This window comes from Carya illinoinensis, chromosome 11 (genome assembly GCF_018687715.1).
Source record: "Carya illinoinensis cultivar Pawnee chromosome 11, C.illinoinensisPawnee_v1, whole genome shotgun sequence".
NCBI lineage: Eukaryota > Viridiplantae > Streptophyta > Magnoliopsida > Fagales > Juglandaceae > Carya > Carya illinoinensis.
This window is the reverse complement of record NC_056762.1, coordinates 34,036,439-34,054,033: the sequence shown is the minus strand read 5'-3', so window position 1 is coordinate 34,054,033 and position 17,595 is coordinate 34,036,439.

Genomic DNA, 17,595 nt, shown 5'->3' with positions numbered 1-17,595 from the left:
TGCACAACCATGAAGTCAGCGACGACTCATCGTGAATCTCATTTAAGGTTGAACTTACAATATAAACCTTAGATTCTTGTTAGCAATTTTAATTGTGACTTTTAAGAATCTACAAGGGGACCTCAAATCTCATTCAGCAAACTCAATTTGCGACTTTAGGGTTTCATATGAATCTCTTGTACTCAATAAAAGCATGTGAGATAACTATCATTTATCTTTCTTTAAGGGTAAAGCGATTAATGCCTTTGCCTACAAAGACAATCATAATAGTCTAGTCATTACTTTTAACAATAATCGCATCACAAACTTACTTAATCAAGTAAGCCATATTTACCCTCTAACAAAATCTCAACTTCTAACTCCCATGAGCAAACATAATGGAAACACCAAATTGTATATAAGGAAAAACTAGATTCTTTGGTATTTTTCATTTCATTAATTGTCTATAAATTTTAAACAAGAGGTCTTAGAAGCTGTTTTTCTCATATACAGTCTCACAAGATGTAAAGTTTTAACTACTTTTCACAAACCCATATCCACCAGCTCGTAGTATGAAAAGCCTTTAATTAGATGACAATTAATAATATAAGACAACTAGATCATTATCTCTCTCAAGATGACAATTTTTAAGATTGTTAACATCGTTCAAAGAACCACATTTTTTATTCAATAGGTCGTTAATAAAAAATGACTAGATACATTGGGTATCTTTAAATAGATGGTTCGTTTATGCTGCATGTAAATAGTACCAGTAGCATTCATTTGTTTTTTGTACCAAAATAGTACAAGCAACAATTATATGCTAACAATACTTTTAGAGGTTAACTAGTCTGTTTTGGTTCGGTTCTATACAATTTTTAGAACCGAACCAGCTACACTAATTTTACATTTTTAAGAATTGATTACGCATCGATTGCCCTCCTAAATCAATACTTTTGGTTTTACTGGTTCAACTCCGATTTGGTCCAGTTTTAGTATAATTATATCATTATAAGTTATAGTGATTTAATATAGTAATGGTATTACTATATAAAAGTGATTTAATATAGTACTAGTATTAATATTAAATCACTAAGTACTAAGTATATTATAGTACTAGTATGGTCTTAATATTAATATAGTACTAGTATTAATATTACTATATAAAAGTGATTTAATATAGTATTAATATTACTATACATTATTATACTAATCTATACCAATTAATTAAAGTGAAATGTAATCACTTTATTAATTTATATTAGTATTACTAATGTATTATATATTTATCAAAATGATTCAAAGGACTTTGTTGAGAATTTATTAGGTCTAAAAATGTAATTAATATATATTTTATATTAATAACATATGATCAAACAAGTGTTCATGTTTAATATTATAATTTATGTTATAAATTATAATATATAATTATATATATAAACACGAACCGGTCCGGTCCTGAAAATCCTAAAACCGAAATCGGACCGATTTTATCCTATTTATGGAATTATGAAACGAGTCCCGAATCGAACCAATCCAAAACCTGACCAACGGGTTTAGTCTGGGCCAATTTTCCGGTTTAAACTTTCACCCCTAAGTACTTTGCACCTAAACATCACAAAAAACTAATCATCTAATTCTTCTATGAGAATCAGCTATTTGACTATTTCGAGAAAAAATTTAATAAATGTGCGATTAATGATTATCTAAAGGCAACTCAATTAGTGCTAAGAGATGGATCTATACCTCTATCAACTCCACTTTTTCTTTGTCAAACAAATCAACAACTCCGGGTTAGATCATATAAGCGGAGTGAATCTTGATTCTATGTTGAGGTTCCTACTATGTGAATTCAATAACTTTAGTAGAGCCATGTTACAAATATTTTCTTCCAGTCTCTGAACAATGAGATAATATTGATATATTGCTTCCATGCTATTTATTAGGATTTTTATGTGTTCTATGAATTTTGGGAGTCACTATCACTAATAATGATACACCTTTACTCAAAAATATACTCTCACTAGTTATTGAATTATTCTCACTATCTTTGCGATCTTTTCTAAAAATTTTTAATTTATGTTAATGTAGAATGGAACATAATGAAACGCTATTTCCAAAAAGCAAGTATTATAAAAAAAACCACAATATCCCATCCTCGTAAAAAATACGAGTAATTTTCTTGATCCAACTAAAAAATGATCAAGCTTAGATCATCTAGATTTTTATTAGAATTCACGTTTGCACTAAATAGTTAGCCTTTTTCAATGGCGAATGATCTTAATCTAAGGACGACAATTCACAATTAAGGCCGGAATTGCTTTTACACCATAATTCATTTATAACACCATTCTTAGCAAGTCATTAAATTGCGAGATAATTGTTTTTATCATATAACTCATACGATTGAGATTTTAAAAAAATATTTTAACTGAAAAATATATTTTCCTTAAAGAAAATTTGGAATGTCATTTATTTGATGAAACAATATTTTTAGTATTCTATGTCCTTATTGTGCATTTATAGGAACTTCCATATAAAAAATATTCATATTACTTTTTCTTCTTGACTCTTCAAAATGGAGGAGAGGGATCTCACTAGTGAGAAAAAAAAAAAAAACTTCAATTTCTCAAGTTTCACACTCATCATCCTTTGCCTCAATGACACATTTTAGTATATCATTTCTCCACCTGAGAAATAATATCACTGAGTTAATGAGTGACCATCCAACTTCTAAACCTTTAAGAGTTCTCATTAACACCACTATTTTCAATGAGTCTTAAATCGAATTAGGTCTAGACTTCTCTAATATCATATTAAAAGGGCTAATAAAAATATCGCTTTGTGCAACAAATGCAGTATGTGATGTTTTAGCCACTAACTAGCGATATATCCTCATTTCTCGCTTACTTAATATTTTCATATTCTCCAATCTATTATAGGAGAGAAAAGAAAACTTTGCGAGAAATTATCTTAGCATAAAACCTATTTTGCATTAGAATTTAGTGCAACCACAAGTAAAATTTTTAGACTTAATTAAGTCATACCTAATCATTAAGACTGCTAAAGTTACCATGTAAACATCTAAGGTGCTTGGTATTACTCTCAATAGGTCTTCCTAAGTTCATATATCTGCAAAAACCTATTTGTTCTCATTAGAGAGAAATAAAGAGCAAAATTACCGGTGTTAATACCATATAGAGGAGCACTAATAAAGCCTTTAAAATGAATGTGCCAATCAAGAGTGTTCTCAACACTCTTGCACACTTAGATTTTTATGTCCTTACTCACCAGACATACTAGCAAGTTTTAGAGAGTATGTTCTTATCTGTGAGTTAATTTAAGTTGCTTCAAGATTATAAAGCTCAACCTTAAAATTTATAGAACAATTAATTTTTGCGTTATGAAAACAACGTGAAACTTTCATTATTATCCACAAGATTCTCAAATGCAAAATAATGATTTAACTCTATCTGATAGTTGATCCTTTAACTTCTATAAAAATTGTAGTGCATGCGTCCCATAGGCACTTCCAATTTTACTCTAAACCTTTAAGGGGTTTATACAATAATGATGGTCTAAGGTTATCTAACATCCACAATAATCTTCATTTGTTTCCAATTATTGCTCATGGAGGAGATTAATGAGACAATTAAGTCGCATAAATAATCTCTAGGCTTCCTTCTCAGTTATCTCAAAGTTACTAACCTATGTGCATCTAATTGCATACACATTTAAGAAATCTGCCGCATTAATCTAAGTCCTAATTATTAATTTCTAACTTAATTTTCACTCAAATTTATATCATATAGGAGATTAATTCTAAATCAATCTCAACTATAGTCCCACTAGGAGAAGTAATCTACCGAGTCAGCCACATGCAAAAATAATTTCTTCCTAAATCGAAGAAATCAATTTGAGCCAATCATAAGCATGAACTAATCAAGCTTAGACTACTTAATCCTCTAGTTTATCACATTCTAAAAAATTGAAGACTAATTCTTAAAAATAGCCTAACAATACAAGTGATAAAATAAGCTCATACTATTACATGCAATCACAAAACATGTACGAAAATAATCACATCACATTTCATCCAAATAATTATTATTCACAAAAATAATAATCTAGGCAATTTATAACGTAAAGTAAAATGCCTAACAAATGTGACAAAAATTATCTCATAATATCATGTCATGCATGTGTTTAATTACTACAATCACATGCAAAAAATATCCTAGATAAATATTCATGTGCCATAATGACATGCTAAATAAATAAAAATAAGCAAACTTACCAACAATAAGTTTTAGCCCAATGGCTGGACTTATAGCTCTTGTGTGTGAGGTCTTGGGTTCAAAACAACACCCAAGTGCTTTTTTATAAAAGAAAAAAAAAAAAAAAAAAAAAACTTGTGCCACTGATCTTGGTCAGCCAGTGGGCCACACCCTCTTGGGCGCCCAGCTACTGAGCAGGCTTGTGCCTACTGGGCTCATTGCCCAATGGCTTCTCTTTTTTTTATTTATTTTTTATTTTTTTATAAATTTGAGCTGGGCCACTATAAAATTAAAAAATAGCCCAGTCCATTTTTCAGCCACAAACATGTTTTATTACAAGCAATAAAAATATGTTTTCGGCCCAAATAACCAAAAAAAAAAAAAAAACCCAATGGTTATGCAGCTCACAGCCCAAACAACACAAATAACACTGCATCTTCCTCCTTTCACTTGTATAGGGTTACTTTTCATTTACTCAAAAACAAATCCCAGCCACCGCCACCCTTATGCACAGAAGAAAAAACTGGCCACCCACGGGGATCCTGCCTTCATGGTAGACTATGTGATATCCCGTATTTACGTATATTTTAATTAATTAATTTTTTATTATTATTGGTACTCTTGTTTTAAAATTTATATGAGTTTTATTATATTATTTTATGACTTTTTTAAGTTGTAAAATTTATTTCAATGTGTTTCTCTTGTTATTAATTGTTATTTATTATTTAAATTGTTATTTATTTTAAATTATTTTATTGTTGGATTTACTATTTTATTTTATTTAGTTACTATGTTTTTAATTTAAGTTATATTTTTAAAACCTTTTCGTTGGATCAATTTTGAGACTCAAGATAAAAATATTGGATCTCAAATATTTTCCCTTCATTTTTCTTTTTCCTTTTTCATTTTTCTTTTTTTTTTTTTTTTTCTCATTTTTCTTCTTTCTTTTTCTCTTCTTTTCTCTTCTCCCCTGCTCTCCCACGCGACCCCTCTCCTTCACCCTCCCATGCGTCTCTCTCTCTCTCTCTCTCTCTCTCTCTCTCTCTCTCTCTCTCTCTCTCTCTCTCTCTCTCTCTCTCTCCACCTGCAGAGTTACCGTGCGCCACCACCCAGCCCAATCTCCTTCCTCCACACAGGTGACCTCCCCCACCTCAGCCTCCCTTCCCCACGCTCTCTCTCTTTCCCAGCGGGCTGTGTGAAATCCATTTGGGTTGTGTGTTTTGTGCCATTGTGCGCCGCCCGTTGCAGTCGTAACCCCTCCCATTCTCTTTCCCTCCAGCCGACGATCTTCCCCCTCCATTTTTAGCTCCTCCCTCACCGCCGTTAGCCTCCACGTGTGACTCCAAGCTGCGACCATATTTCCTTCCATCGTTGCCGTGACGCCACCGTTAGCTACCATCTTTTCACCACACCACCATCGACCCTTTAGCTACATAAACCATCCAACCTCAACTCTGATCTGCCACCGTTGAAATCCTTCTAATTCATTTTCCTATTTGGGTGTTTTGGCCTCCAATCGCCGCCCACAGCTAATCACCGCCACCGTTTGCTTTACCAATACCTTGAAGCTTATTGCTAGCTAACCCAAGTCTTCATTTGTCTCCGTTCAAAATTGGGCATTTTGAAACCCACGGCTAAAGTTCAAAATACACTGTTACGTTGTTGTACCACCACCTTTTGCACCTTTTTGATCTTTCAAAAATTATATTTCACCACTATAAGTAATTTTTTAAAGAATTTCTTGAAATTTATATATATTTGTGCACTAACAAATTATCTATAGTTGGTTGGTTGTGTTGGACTTGGAGTCCGAGGAGTATGGGGGTCAGGTTGGATTGAGGACAAGTTTGTTTGTGAATTGATTTATGCTCGGGTTTTTATATGTTATGTTTGGTGTCATGACATTCATCATTATGTTCATGCATTTTCATGTGTTAAGGATGAAAACTGGATTTTCATGTGAGAGATAATTTTTGGTATGTTTGTAATGAATGAAATGAAAGGATTGAGAGAGAGAAAAAAATGGACTGTAAGGATGGTGGTAAGCAAGGATAGTGGTAGAGTCCCACCTGCGAATCCCGCCTACAGTACTCTAATAGGTACCCCTTATGTGGAAAGGAGTTGTAGGGATGGTGGTAAGCATGGAAGGTGGTAAAGTCCCGCCTGTGATTCCCACCTACGGTGCACATGGTTGGGATGGTGACAGTCCCGCCTGCAATTCCTGCCTGTAGTAAGAGCTGTAAGGATGTTGGTAAGTAGGGATAGTGGTAGTCCCACTTGTGATTCTCGCCTACAATGAGTTAATACTTGGTTAATATGTCATTTTCTGAAAAAAATGGCAGGTTCGTGATTAATGAATATGTGAATCGTTTTATGACAAAATGATAGATTTTATATTGGGTTATTTTTTGGGAAAATGGCGGGTAATTATTTTAATGATTTTGTCTAAATGGGATTTTGGCGTGCGTTGGTAAATAATCGTTTTTGGGGAGATATTGGATTTGGGTCTCATACAGGTTTCGTCATATGCATGCATGTTTGTTGGATGCATTAAGGTATTTTTATCTCTTAGGTTGTTTGGTTGGTTACTTACGAAAACTCATAATTTCACGGTATTCCATACCCAGCGGTATTGTTTTATGGTATTATAAATTTTGATGCAAATGAAGATGTTGAGCCCGAGGGATTGACTCCACCGGAGGAGTGACATGTGGTCACTTGGGATTATGGGAATTGTTTCCCACTTCTATTATGTGTTTTGTTGTATTATATTTTACTGGATTACTGTATAATTTTTTAAGGTACTTTTATTTTGGTATGCGTGTGTTTAAATTTTTGATACTTAGTTGGCTAACTTTTAATCCTCTGCTGTGACTTTTGTTGTATACGTTTTGCATGTTACAGACACTTGAGCACTTATCGTTGGGGTGCGTGGCTCAGGTTGTTGTCATCCTAACGTCAAGACTCCTGTGTGTTCGTATGTGGGAGTCAGGATGTCACAAACTTGGTGCGCATTGGTGCGCTCTGCAGCAGGTGGTACTACCATTTGGTTGCATAGGTTGCGCTATTCAGCGGCAGAGCATGATAATTGCAGCTGGGTGCATGATGCACCTGCATCGCTTGCCTTCCTTCGCTATTTCTTGTAGCTATGGGAATGCTAATCTTGCGTACCAGCTTTATGCCCAGCTCTTCCTATAGTAGAGCTTGAGGCACCACCCTAGTGCGCATTGCTCTGTGCGTAGCAGAGAACAACCTCAGTCAAGGCGTGCAACTATGCTTGTAGCAGAGCATGCTGCTTTGCATGGTTCCCTTATATGTGTATGGAAATCGTCGCTACACTATACCGAGATTCTCCTCGCACCTCCATAAACGTTTCAGAGCTCGTTACACCGTGCCGTGTCACAGTGTGTGAATGCATGATCGGTTCTAGCTCTGACATTGGTTGACGTAGCACTGGGGCAAGCACATTACCATTGGAGTGCATTGTACACAACTAGTGGACATTGTGCCTTGGCAAGGCACACCTAATAGATGCGTGCAACACCCTCGTCGGTGTAGCACCATGAACAATGCTTCTCATCACCCAACAAGCCTTGCAAATAAAATTCTTTCGTCATGGCTATTTGCAGTATCTCATCAAGTGAAGACCATTACACAAACCACCTCTCACAGTGGTATGGTCATAATCACTTCATGCACCCGGCAAAAATATTCTCAACACAGAAAAAATTATTTCAGCAAAGTGAAATCAGTATATGCACGTGAAACATAATTGGAAATAACAGATAACCTGGCTCTGGTACCAATGTTAGAAATATTAGATCAAAGTACATAGCAGAAGCAATATTACCTCATTGAAAATATCTTGGATCTTGTGCAGTTGTTCCATAGATTCTCTGTCGTCAGCATTCGTTTGAAATCATCTCGTCAATAGTGGAGTGTGTTACATGGTAGAAAACCAGAGTAACACCCACATATTCCACAGCCTAAATGTGGGGATTAGAGAGAACTCTTTTGAAAGAGAAAATTTTTCTATTTGTGATGCTACACACACATCATCTAAAAGGGGGAGGGGCTATACATAGCCCTTCTAATTGTAACCCCATGCTGGCCATTAAGGACTAGCCATCAAGGCTCATGAAATGGCTGATAGCCACTTTATAACCCCCAAGGGAAGGGGAATGGGTGCCCACTATAGGTGCCTCTTTCTTACAGGATTCTTTTGTTAAATGTTAACAAGTGAGATTCGGGCCAACAACTTATGATGACCTCATGGAAGCTTTGACCCGATTTGAAACAAACATCTTTTGTGGTCTCTTACAAAGCTCAGTTTGAAGGGCTATCAAATAGACTTAAGGGTTTGTTGAAAAGGCACAAACTCAATTACTTTTTGAGTGGATTGAAGGATGAGATTCTCCTTCTTGTGCGAATGCTTAATCCCATCAATCTTTGTGCATCATTTGGATTAGTTAAAATCCAAGAAGAGTATATGTTGACATCAAGAAAGGCAATGAGACAGTATAGTGGTAGTGTTGAGAAGGGCTCAATAGACTCAAGTGTAGATGGGGGCAGTAAGGTACTAAGAAGTAATGCTCGAACTAAGAGAATATTTTCTTCACATATGGATGAAAAAAGAAAGAAATGTTTATGTTATCATTGTGATGAAAAGTGGAATCCATCTCATGTTTGTAAGAGCCCTAAAGTCTGTCTTTTACATGTTGATGATTCTATGGAAGGAATGGGTGATCAAGGAGAATATGTGGAAGTAGTGCAAGATTGTGTTCTTGAGCAAGATTGTGGAAGTGAGGATTTGAAATCCATGCAATCTCTGGTTTCCCTAGTAATAATGCTATGAGATTGCTTGGTAAGCTTGGTAGTTATTCTGTGGAGATACTAATGGACTTAGGAAGTACTCATAACTTCCTAAATCCATTAGTAGTTGAGGTAGCAAAATTGAAGATTGAGAGGGATTCTAATCTGCAAGTAAAGGTTGCTAATGGGGATAAAATTCTCAATCAAGAGAAGTGTAAGGAAGTTATAAAGATTCAAGGGACTAAATTTTTGGTGCCTTTTCATGTGTTGACTCTTTGGGGTTGTGATATAGTCCTTGGTGTGCAATGGTTGAAAACATTAGGTCTTATAAATTGGGACTTTACAAACATGACCGCGGTGAAGGAGGGCAACCTGACCTTACAAAGTCTTAATTCTGAATGTGTTGAAGTGGAGACTACTAGTAAACAATTGAAGTTTTTTTTTTGTAAGGAAAAGTGCTTGGCTGCTGTAGTTAGTGACAGTGGAGGAACAAAAAGGAGGCATTGTAGTGCAGACTAAAGTTGCTGAAATACTTGAGGAGTTCAAGGTACTGTTTGAGTAGCCAATAGGACTGCGACCTCCATGAGCTTTTGATCATCAGATAGTGTTGAAAGAAGGCACCCATTTGGTTTCAGTGAGGCTTTATAGGTATCCTCACTATAAAAATTTGAAATAGAAAAGATTTATTAAATGGCTAGGAGCCCCAGTGGAAGACATTGGGAATCCCTATGAAAGTTACGTGGTCTTTCTCCCCACCATATGGACAAGGTTCTTTAGGGGGGAACCTATAGCAGCAAGAGAGAATCAGTTAATTTTCCTTGGGGGCAAGGCTTTAAGGGGAGGAGATTGTCGTAGAGATCAACTACTTTAACGACTGGAAGTATAAAAGAAGAAGTCAGCGTGAAATGGGGTGTTTGGTTTAATAAAATTGTGCATTTTGTTCTAAAAAAAAACTTAATAAAATGATGTGTTTTACTTAGAAAGGGAAGCTAAGGTGTGCATTTTATTCTTTCATTGTTTTTGTTTTATTACTAATTTGAAACGTTGCATTTTGACCAAAGTTTTAAATTTCATACCGTATTGATTGGTACAACTGGTATTTCTCGTACTAGAATAGTGACCGGTATAGGAAAGTTTCCATCTTTCTTGTCATCCAGTATTTATTAAATGTTCCATCTTTCTTATTAGCAACCTATTCCCAAACATCAAAGATTTTTTTTTATTTTTTTATTTTTTATGATACAAAATTTCTACCAAGATGGAGAAGGAGACACATTGCAAGAGATTAAATGTATAAAAATAAAAGCAAAAATGTTTATCTTACATTTGCTAAGAAAAATGTTGCTATGCATGCCATTTTCTCATAATTGACTACTGGAAAAGCAAGCTACAAAACAATTCTTAGTTTGTGTTCTCTTTCTTTTCTCATAAATTACCTATATATAATGGTATAGAGAAATGTGAAAATTTAGAGAAGTGCTACAATAATAAAGAAATTTTATAAAAATAAACTTATAAATTGACACGATTTTATATTATACATTATATTTGTTGCCTAGATGACTAACACAAGAGGGGGTGAATTGAGTTGTATTTAAAAATAATAATAATTATAAATCAAATATACAATATAAAATATAAACAAAATACGAAACAGTAATAAATATAAAGAATAAGGGTAAGAGAGAAGCAAACTTAGTATGTTAATGAGATTCAGCCCCACTGCCTACGTCATCGCCTCAAGCTATCCCTTGAGGATCTCCAAATTCACTATTCAACCTCCTTCAGGTGGAGATAGAAACCTATTACACTTTTAAACAACACCGCTATAAAGGATTCGTGTAGAACACCTTCTATACTTGCAATCACCTTACACGTGGTGATTCAACTATTCCCTATGTAGAATACTTTCTACACGCACAAGAGTTATACACACCTTTTTACTGATACAAGAACTGATAGTGGGTAAGTTATCAGAAAATACTCCTCAATGGGTGAAATAAGAACAATACAGTGCAAACTATATTTCTCTCAAAATGAATAAGGATTAAGACTCAATGCTTAGAGAAGAGAAAATGAAAGTTTTGAATGAATGTTGTATGCTCTTGGTGTTGTAAACGTGAAACTCTCAAATGATCTATTTATAAACATATGAGATTTCATATTCAAATTTAAAAAGATTCACATGTCAAAGATAACATCATTCATTTTTTCAAAAAATTCAAATACAAGATTCTTCTTTTTCAATTGTCAAATACAACATCATTCATTTTTCAAAAATTTCAAACCTAATCTTTTACTTTTGGCAAATGACAAAAAGAGCACACTTTACTTTTCAAATATTTCAAATCTAATCTTTTTACATTTTGTATATGAAAAAAGGAGCACACTTTACTTTTCAAAATTTTCAAACAAAAACATATACTTTTTACATAAGTAAAAAAAAAAGTATCAATCACTTTTGAAAATATTCAAATAAAACATGCACATATGAAAGATGACAATAAATCATTTTTAATATTTTCAAAATTCAAACTTTTAGGTATGGTTTGGTAATAAAAAATTTTCATCTCAAATTCAAAATTCTCATCTCATCATTATAACTTTCTCAAATTCCCATACAAAATATAATAAATAATTCAACTTTTTCTTAACTTTTTTAAATTCCAAAACAATAATTGTTGCCCAGATGACTAACACAAGAGGGGGGAGTGAATTGAGTTGTATTAAAAAAAATAACAATTATAAATCAAATATATAATATAAAATATAAACAAAATATGAAATAACAATAAATATAAAGAGTAAGGGTAAGAGAGAAGCAAACTCAGTATGTTAACGAGGTTCGGCCCCACTGCCTACGTCCTCGCCTCAAGCTACCCCTTGAGGATTCCTAAATTCACTATTCAACCTCCTTCAGGTGGAGATAGAAACCTATTACACCTTTGAACAGCACCGCTACAAAGGATCCGGGTAGAACACCCTCTACACTTGCAATCACCTTACAAGTGGTGATTCAACTATTCCCCGTATAGAATACTTTCTACACGTACAAGGGTTATACACACCCTTTTTTCTGATACAAAAACTGATAGTGGGTAGGTTATCAGAAAACACTCCTCAATGAGTGAAATAAGAACAATACAGCACAAACTATATCTCTCAAAATGAATAAGGATTAAGGCTCAATGCATAGAGAAGAGAGAATGAAAGCTTTGAATGAATGTTGTATGCTCTGGATGTTGTGAATGTGAAGCTCTCAAATGATCTATTTATAGGCATATGAGACTTCATATTCAAATTTAAAAAGATTCACATGTCAAAGACAACATCATTCACTTTTTCAAAAAATTCAAATAAAAGGTTCTTCTTTTTCAATTGTCAAAGACAACATCATTCGCTTTTTCAAAAAAAATCAAACCTAATCTTTTACTTTTGGCATATGACAAAATGAGCACACTTTCCTTTTCAAAAAATTCAAACCTAATCTTTTACTTTTTGCATATGACAAAATGAGCACACTTTACTTTTCAAATTTTTCAAACAAAATCATCTACCTTTTGTATAAGTCTAAAAAAGCATCAATCACTTTTGAAAATATTCAAATAAAACATGCACATGTGAAAGATGACAATCAATCATCTTTAATATTTTCAAAGTTCAACCCTTTAATCAAGGCATGCACATGCAAAAGATGACAATCAATCATCTTTCAAAATTTTCAAATTTAATTTTCAAAAAATATTCATGCACATGTGGAAAATGTATTTTAATGTTTTATGATAAAATATTAATTTTGAGCATTAATCCTAATTTCGAATTTTAAGAGATTTACAATATTACTCTATGACTTTAATGTGAACTTGTTTCCTTCTTGCTCATGCTTGATTCTTTGATGTGCTTGATTCCATCGTGTGAACAACTTGAGCTTGAAACTCCTTTATTCTTTGAATTCATTTGTTATCATCAAAATCCATGTGTGGATTTATAATCACATGAAACTTGAAACCTTGGGTTCAACAATCTCTCCCTTTTTGATGATGACAAATACTTGATAGAACTTGAAACCTGTATTAATACTTAAGCTCCCCCTGAAAATATGCGTTAGTTTTTCAAGCAAAAGTATAAATATAATTCCAAGCATATATAATAAGTTTAGCAATTTAAACAGTGTTAATGTTCTAGTCTAACACTTCTCCCCCTTTTGGCATCATTAAAAAGGATCCGCAACAAGTAAATAGACTGAAGAAAACGGTGCGTTAGTAGACACTATAGATAGTTAAAAAATGGAGCCGTCCGTGACCCGACAAGTGCTGCAAAGCCTCGAGGCCTAACTCTATGAATTTAATACGGCTGAAAATTTAAACAATCGCCTGATGTTGTTGACAAACGGGATTGAAGGATCTGAGTTTCTATAAAAAAATGATCATTTTCATCTATCGGATGCCAAAAAAAATAATCGCTTTTTGACCTGAGTTCTGTTTTTCCACAACGATAGAATGGCTGAGCAATTCTCTTCCACTAATGTTCCAGACTTGAATCAGGAACCCTTGACGCATCAATCATCAATCTTCTCTCCTGAGGCCGTCAATACCATGATAGGAGCAGTGAATCGTTTTTCTAGTAAGGCTGATTCTGAGATTATTGCAGAATCAAGAATGCTCAGTAGTCAATATGCTGCCTCTGTTACGATCATATCTCGGAGGTTAATGGCGAGGGTGAGTGAGATTGATCATCTTAACATGCAAATATTTGAGTTACGACAGAAGCTTGCTAATAAGGATAGTGAGAATAAAAGGCTAAAGCAAGAAAACCAAGAGTTGAAAAAATTTGCAGATTGGTATGCTCATGATCTGCAACCACGAATAGAGGAGCTGGAACGAGAAAGAGTTCAGATACAAGGTCAACATCGGCAGATAACAGCAGAGGTTTATCGTTTACTAGAAAAATAGGGACAATCTACTGTTAATCTCGCTGGCTTAGTAAGAAAACTTTTGACAATGTGTGTCCAGCATATCTTGTATTTTTTTTTACTAAATAAGATTTGAAGAGAAAATAGTTTGTCTTATTCTTTATGCTATCTCTATAAAATCAGTCCTGAAGTTCATCCAATCCGCATCAAGTTTTCATCTCATCTCTATAACTCATCTGCATTCCTTCAGCATTCTCGTTTTAAGCCTTCTATTCTTTTCTCAAATGGCTCATTCTTCTAACATTTCTCTAGATCCATCCATGAGGCATTTTGCATCTCAACCTCCTGTCCTTTCTGCAGCTGCCATTGGTGCCATGTTGCAGCAAGAAAATAATAATCTGACTAATAAGTCAGATTCTGATGCTATTTATGACTTGGTGAGTCTTGGGACTCGCTACTCTTCCTCTATTGTTGCTTTTTCTCAGCGGGTACAAGCCAAAAATCATGAAGTTGAAAAGCTCAAAGAACAAATTGTTGTACTTCAACGAATTGTTCAAGAGTCTCACACAAGGGAAGGAATCATTCGGCAGAAGAATAAACGGTTGAAATCTTTATTAGATTCTTCATTTCGCTTGCTGGTTCCCATGGATAAGAATGACATGATGTTGTATGAAGAGAATGAGCGTCTCAAACATGAGGCTAAGAATCTCAAGTTTATATAAAAGTATTTAAAAAATCTATCTCTATTTTTATTGACTCTAGTCTATCTTTTAAGAGATATTCATAGCATGCATCATACCTATTTCTCTTCTGATCATACATAATCTATCTTCTGGTAAAGGCTTTGTGAAAATATCTGCTAACTGATCGTGCGTGTTTGTGAATTCTAGTACTATATCGCCTTTCTGCACATGATCTCGAAGAAAATGATATCTTATTTCAATATGCTTAGTTCTAGAATGTTGTATTGGGTTCTTTGAAAAATTTATAGCACTTGTATTATCACATTTGATTGGAATGTGATTATACTTGAGTTTAAAATTTTCAAGTTGTTGCTTCATGTAGAGAACTTGAGCACAACAGCTACCCGCAGCAACATATTTTGCCTCAGCAGTAGATAGTGCAACAGAATTTTGTTTTTTACTGAACCAGGAAACTAGTGCATGAACTAAGAAATGACATGCTCCACTAGTGCTTTTTCGATCTATTTTACAGCCATCATAATCAGCATCTGTGTAACTGAGTAGATCGAAAGATGTGTGTTTAGGGTACCATAACCCTAGGTTAATTATACCACTAAGATATCTAAAAATGCTCTTAACGGCAATTAAATGAAATTCTTTTGGAGATGATTGAAAGTGTGCACATAATTACACACTAAACATAATATTTGGTCTACTGGCTGTCAAATATAATAAGTTACCAATCATACTTCGATATACTTTCGAGTCAACTGGTTTATCAGTTTTATCTTTATCAAGTTTAGTTGATAGGCTCATTGATGTTCCAATTTCTTTAGCACATTCCATCCTAAACTTTTTTAGTAATTCTTTAATATATTTTGATTGATTAATGAATGTCCCACTTTTTGCTTACTTAATTTGTAATCTGAGAAAGAATGTAAGTTCTCCCATCATGCTCATTTCAAATTCTTCCTGCATAGTCTTAGCAAAAACTTGACACATATTTTCATTAGTAGCACCGAATATTATATCATCAACATAAATCTAAATCAAAAGAATATCATAATTTTCATATTTAATTAAAAGAGTTGTGTCGATTTTTTCTCTTGAAAAACTTTTTTCAATCAAGAAATCACTGAGTCTCTTGTACCAAGTTTTAGGAGCTTATTTGAATCCATATAGTACTTTTGTGAGTTTGAAAACATGATTTGGGGAAATATGATTTTCAAAACCTAGAAGTTCTCAACATATACCTCTTTATTTATAAAACCATTTAAGAAAGCACTTTTAACATTCATTTGAAAAAGTTTGAAATCTTTATAACAAGTATATGCAAGTAGCATTCGAATAGTTTCTAATCTTGCGACTGGTGCATATGTCTAATCATAATCGATTAATTATTCTTAATTGAAACATTGGGCTACAAGTCGAGTCTTATTTCTAGTAATGATTCCGGACTCATCTTTTTTATTTCTAAAAATCCATTTTGTTTTAATAATAGTATGATTTTTGGATCTAGGAATGAGTATCCAAACATCATTTCTTTCAAATTGATTCAACTCTTCTTGCATAGCTAGAATCCAAGATTTATTAAGAAGTGCTTCATCAATATTTTTGGGTTCAATCTGAGATAGAAAAGCAGTATGATTGCAAATATTTCTAAGAGATGATCGAATACTTACACCTCGTGAAGGTTCTCCCAAAATTTGTTCCACTGGATGATATTTCACAAATTTTCATTGTTTGGTTGCATCTTGTATTAAATTTTGATGATCTTTCCTGATGGTTTCATGTTGAACTTCCTCTATTGTGTTCTCTTTGTTGGGATTGGGATTTTTTGAAGAATGGAGAATTAGATTCATCAAATACTACATACATAGATTTTTGTACAGTCAAAATCTTTTTGTTGAATAATCTACAAGCTTTACTATTAGTAGAATACCTGAGAAAGATACATTCATCAGATTTTGCATCAAACTTGCCTAAATTATTCATGTCATTCAAAATAAAACATTTGCATCCAAATACATGAAAGTAAGCAATGTTGGACTTTTTCTCATTCTAAAGCTCATAGGGGGTTTTTATCTAATTTAGACTTTAGTATAACTCTATTTATAACATAACATGCAGTACTTACCGCTTCATTCCAAAAATAATTAGGCAAATTGTTCTCATTGAATATTGTTCTTGCCATCTCTTGAACAGATCTATTTTTCCTCTCTACTATCCCATTTTGTTGAGGAGTTTGAGGAGCAGAAAAATTATGCACAAAACTATTTTCATCACAAAATATTTCAATATTTTTATTAACAAACTCTTTTCTCCTATCACTTTGGATACTTGAAATAGTATAACCCTTTTCATTTTGAATTCTCTTGCATAACTTGGTAAATGCATTATGTGCCTTATCTTTATGAGTAAGAAAGATGACTCAAGTATATTTAGAGAAATCATCAATAATAACAAATGTATAATATTTTCCTCCTAAACTTGCAATTGATACACATTGTCCAAAAAGATCCATGTGTATCAGTTGAAATGATCTAGTAGTTAAAATATGTTTCTTGCTTTTAAAAGAAATTTTTGTTTATTTACTAAATTGGTATGCATCACAAATTTTGTCTTTAAGAAAATTTAGTTTTGGTAAATCTCTCACAAGATCATTTTTTGAAAGTTTGGAAATAAGTTCCATGTTGACATGACCTAGTCTTCTATGCCATAGCCAACTAGTTTCATTTTAAGCTAAAAAACAAATAGCATATTGTGAGGTAATTTCTTCAAAATCAATTGTATAAACATTGTTGTTTCTAAAAGTAATAAAATAAATATTACAATTATGATCAATCAAAATAATGCACTTATCCATTTTGAAAGTAATTGTAAATCCTTTGTCACATAATTGACTTATACTCAAAAGATTATGTTTTATACC